The sequence below is a fragment of the Varroa jacobsoni genome, unplaced genomic scaffold (genome assembly GCF_002532875.2).
Source record: "Varroa jacobsoni isolate VJ856 unplaced genomic scaffold, vjacob_1.0 scaffold_892, whole genome shotgun sequence".
In the NCBI taxonomy this organism is placed as follows: Eukaryota; Metazoa; Arthropoda; class Arachnida; order Mesostigmata; family Varroidae; genus Varroa; species Varroa jacobsoni.
Genome location: NW_019213794.1, coordinates 152,798 through 158,037, shown reverse-complemented (window position 1 = coordinate 158,037; position 5,240 = coordinate 152,798). Strand labels below are relative to the sequence as shown.

Genomic DNA, 5,240 nt, shown 5'->3' with positions numbered 1-5,240 from the left:
TATATATATCGAGAAACTTCTGTCCCACTCTTCAGTAGCTGTAGCTGCGCAGGCTATCTGCTTTCCCAGATTTTATCGAACGGAAAAGTGCCTCTATTGATATTTTTAAATAATTTTAAGCTCATTTGAATTTACCCGGCAAATGGCTTCAAGCTGACCATGCTATTTTTTTATGCGGCAGGGATAAATTATACCAATAGCAGTTCTTCTACTCTGCCTCTTTTCAATGAAACAATAATCTACCTTGACTGTAATTTGCCCTCACCATTTTGAAAGAAACATTTTGACTCTTCTTCACAGACTACCAACTGCTACGATCCTTCCCTTTTTAATGATGCTTCTTGTGGCGTCGTACCGTCCGCTGATTCTGTTGCCGCTGTTGAGGTGGGTTGATATTGTTGGCATCGTCATGATCGCTGCCATCTTCATCATCCGTACGATTGTTTATGCTATTGTTTTCCTGCGGTTCAGGAGGAAAGTGATCGAAAACAGGTTACCTCGTCAATCTCCGCAGAGAACGAGAAATGTTACTGCTGTTGCCAGCGTCCAAAAAAGAAACAACGAATGAAACGAGCGGTTGTAACCTTCATTCCTACACCTCGTAGTCTTACAATTTCTCTGTCATTTTAGTGAGCCGTCACGCTTTTGCTCTCGGTGGCTCTCGAGCTACCACCCACGCATCCTCCATGCCTACACAGAGCACTATCCCGATACTCGATCCGACGAGGGGGTTGCTTTGCTTTCTACGCCCTTTAACGATCCGGCGAGGAACTCTTCCTGCGAAAGGTTTCCCGTTTGTCTCGCAGCGGTATCCCAATATTCCTCTAGTTTCTTTGGCTGACCTAAACTCGGAAAGACATAACTATCTTTCTGCGCCACAGCAACGTCACCGCGGAAACGTATAGGTACTATGTCGACCCGTTTCTCTGTCCCATGCCACTATTTTTCGCTCTGTCTATCGTTTTGTCCTACGAGATGAGCCGCTCCGTAAGTGCTCCAGCTGAGATACTCGCATGTGCCACGGCCTCCCTCTCAACTACTTGTATGCGAGGAGTCCCGAGTATTTCTTTCATTGTACACTGACAGACGGACGAACCGATACACAGGCACACAGTAAAGTTCGCCAGTAAAGAAGCTCAATTTGCTACGTTTTCTATCTGATCTCGTTTCGAGCACAGCCTTCTAGAGACGGGGATGACAACAACTGAATCCGATTGTTTCAAGTGGTGAGAGTAAGGCCGCGCGAGACAGAATGGCTACGAGACGTAAGCAAAACGAATAAAGGCATCCGGATAAAGAGGTATTCCAGACATCGATTTAGAAGCTCGAGTGCTTGATACTAGCGCTGCGTCAATGCGATCTGTTTTCAACCTGTCTCTTTTAAGTAGAGGATTCTGGATACTGAGCAAACAACGTGATATGAAGCCGCTTAAAAGTAAGACACAATTTTTTTTGTTAAATAAACAAAACGTCTATGTATTTGGTCATTTGGTCGCATATAGATTTGCTTAGATCGTATGTACAAACAGTATGGTCAACAAGTATTTCTAGTTATTGTTAAATGGCATTATTTATTTTTATAATCGTAATAAAATATCTTAAATAACTTGGCTGTTTGCCAAGCTCAGGTTACCAGGTGATCGATTGTCTCCGTGGTAGTTTGGCAGTAACGTGTACTTACTAAAGTCAGGGGCATGTCAGATAGCATAGCGTCGAAACTGAGCGTAGGCACGTTTCGTTCCGTGCTGCAAAAAAAAAGCAGCCATCCGAAGCAATGTCCTAGGGGCCAAGTACCCCTATTTGAAAATTCGGAATATTTGTTTAGGTCGTCTGTTAGAGAGGATTAGGACGAAATTAGTAATATGTGTCGCTAAAGGTATGCTCAGGTAAGATGCAAACCTTCCTTAAAGCATCTCTTTAAAGCTCCGTTGATTTCAATTTTTCTGTGTAAGAAGTTCTTGTCAAGGTGACCAGTTGCGGCTCGTTTTGAGAGCCTGCATTGCAATTAATCTAGCCGAAAAAGTGATCAATGAATGGATTTACATTAATATAGAAATAAGGATTTAGTTGTAGATCTGAGTCTATTGTCAAATCTAAGTGGTAAGTTATTCTTAGTTCATTGTCACCGATGACTCAAGAACAAAATTATAGCTTAGAAATAGCTTTTCTGTACTACCTAATTGTGATTTTCTTCAGTTAATAAAGATAGTAGCTACTATTCGTATTGTCTTTCGCTGCGCCTAAACCGATTAGCTTTAGTTTATAGGCAGCTAAGGTTAAAACAGAATCTATGCTCTCAAAATACGAAAATTCGCGCATTTCCATAAAGCATCGTTTTAAAACTAATGGATGTCAGTTGGAATCTACCGCTGTCCCCATATGCCGCAACCCCACTTAAGCAGCCATGCCCTTCTAATAGGATCAGTTCGTTAGCTACTTTTACGTCGTTCATGGCGGTGCCGAAACAGTGAAGTGTTTGTAGCGATTCAACGTAGCGCAGTAGGCCTACGGGTTACGTCTGGCATCTTGTCTAGCCCGATCCAGCTGTGGGGCACAGGAACTGCACGAGACGACCTCTGACGCTCGTGAAGACTCGAGTCAAGCCATGTCCTCTACCTTGGTGGCTTCGTCCGCTGACCACCGCGAGCACTGTTTGCTTGCATGTTAAAGCATTGCATTTGTTACCGCTGCAGCCCCCCGCCCCGCATTACTGAACCGTACTAATGTAAGTGTACTTTCCGCCTTTTCCTACCGCCAATTCCCGGTCTACAAAGCGATTCTAAGGCGAACCAACGCCACTTGTTCCTCTGATAAATTTCAGCTTTAAACACCGACTGACCCAATTACGACGACTAAGCAGACCGCATGCAATGACCAGTAGCTGGCGCTGGTGTTGATGGTGTCCCCGATGCCCAGGGCGACAGAATTCGTTTAGCTGGCTAACTGTGTTTCGCAACGAACGTGGTGCAACTCTGGGCGCTGCAGCTCCGGCGCTTTGGGGGACCCCATTGTCCTGGCGCAGATCGCCAGCAAGGAAGCAGGGTCCACTCTGCAACGGGCCGTGACCAAACTTGTTTGGTCGGGTCGGAAGGTTGACTTTTGTTAATAAGTTGCTCGTGGAGGAGTAGTACGATAGGTGGACCTATGTATTCTTTTGCGACAACAGCCTGCTTTTCCTCTATAATAACTTCGCCTCCTCTCCCTAAGGGCCACGCGCATCGAGCACGCGTTGATCCATGTCCCTTGGCAAAGTTCAATAGTGATCTTTTGCCTCGACTATTACACATACATACCATTTGAGTTACCGTTTCAATGGACAAAAAAAGGGGGTCTGCTTTTGCGATGCTCTGCAACCGTTGGCGAAACATCGTAGCGCATAAGGCTACATAAGGTTAGCTATGAACGGGTCGCAGGGGCACACTCGATATTAGCTTGATTCAGAACTGTTTGTAGGTTGCAGAAGCATTTATTAATGTAGTACGTCGTGTAACAGACAGTGGCCATTATTAATTGTAAGGGCAACTAAAGATGATTGAGCGAACTGAATGTTAATTGTAAAATCTGCGACTCCGGTTATTGCGGTATTGACTGTAGTTAGAACAGTAGATCTATTTGCAGGCAGAAAAAGCGTGGGAGAATGCTAAAGTACTGGGGGGGGGGGGGGTGTCAGCGCATCGAAAGAAAATTTCAGCGACGAGTAACGAATGACGGATTAACGGCTACAAGTACCAACGAAGCATGGCCGAATGAACACGAATCCACACGTCCGCGGCATAAGCGGACGCTCAAAATATCATCCCCGGAAGCAGACAAGGCACTTGGTTGAGTCGACCCCAACCAAGATGCTCATGTGCATGGATAACCTTCCTCAATAATTAGTCCTAGTATTCAATGAAACGAATAGATCTGTTCAGAAAATTTACACGATTAGATGTCACATAATCTTTGAAGAGTTCGTTTTCCCTCTGGTCGCCGCTATACCGCTAGGACTTTGTTGAGTAGCTATCGTTGTAAGACAGACTAATTAATAGAATTTTTCATAGACACCAAGACGTGGGTACAATGGTTCAATTAAGAATCAAATTTGAACGAGCACTACGACAAGATATTCTACCGCTGAATACCCAACCAGGTGCTGCGATTATCATCTTCGTACTAAGCCGTACAAAGCTAACGACAAATATCACGCCTGCTCGGCCTTTATATCTAACCTGTACATACAAGGTACGAACAAAGAGATGTACATCTATACATTGCTTTTTGATAAACGTACTTCAACGATACGGTACGTAAGGCTTTATCGAGGGTAAATGTTCGCGTATCTCATTATTTGTCATTGTATAATTTCATAGAAGTACTACCGAGTAGGTAAAACGAAGCTGCCGCTCGATCCGACTATCGCACCGACTACTATTGCACGGTTCGAGTCATCCTACAACATTACGCGTTAGATCGCTGGGTAAGTGTATTAACATCGATGAAGTGCAACAGCAGATACGGATTTTGTTGTAACTTAGCTAGTTGATCATACAATTTTTTTTAATCTTAGGGTAATTAAAATAAAGCTAGCAGAAAATGATCTCCGTCTTATCAATTTACGTAAATCATTTTCATCCATTTCTGGGTTACGATACGTATCATGCGTCCGACTGATGTTTGCTGTTGTAACAATAATTTGAATATCGCTTAGATGCGCATTTGTTTTCAAACGTTTGGGTGCATGTGTGGTCCTGTCTACGTTTATTGTGATACGTTGGCTTTTCAAGTGTAAGGAAAGTGCAAAGGGCTTTAAACAACAAGAATTGCTATCTGGGCGTGTTTCGGGCGATCCAGGTACACTTGGTGGATTCGCTCCATCAAAGAAGAATAGGCAAATACGATGCTCGACACACCCCTCAAACGAAGTTACTTTTGCCTATTGGCCAATATCAGCTCGCGCCCTGCTAGTTATATTCCAACTGATTTAAGCCTAGCGATACACGCCGTATAGTTGCAACTTAGCAGGCCAGACGCATCGCATAGACGCATTGGAAGGCATAGGCTGTTTTCACCTCCACCTTTGGGATATGGCTTGATGCACCCCCTGCATCGACGCTGTCAAGGCATACAGTTGACTGGAGACGACGGCACGCCCCCGACACGAAACCCTTGGCGTATGCGCAGAGCAGCGCGAGCGGCTTGGGAAGATAGCCTGCGAGCTTTCACCTCAGCTTTCTTATAAAGGGGTCCAGGCGGATACA

The 5,240-nt window shown here is 44.6% G+C and overlaps 1 long non-coding RNA gene across 1 annotated transcript; it reads left to right on the top strand.

The window, feature by feature from the left end:
• The first annotated feature begins 1,234 nt into the window (after window positions 1–1,234).
• Window positions 1,235–4,579, top strand: LOC111264740 (uncharacterized). The gene is made up of 2 exons (XR_002683038.2): window positions 1,235–1,435; window positions 2,822–4,579. It is a non-coding gene; the product is annotated as an uncharacterized LOC111264740 (long non-coding RNA).
• The last annotated feature ends 661 nt before the right edge of the window (window positions 4,580–5,240 follow it).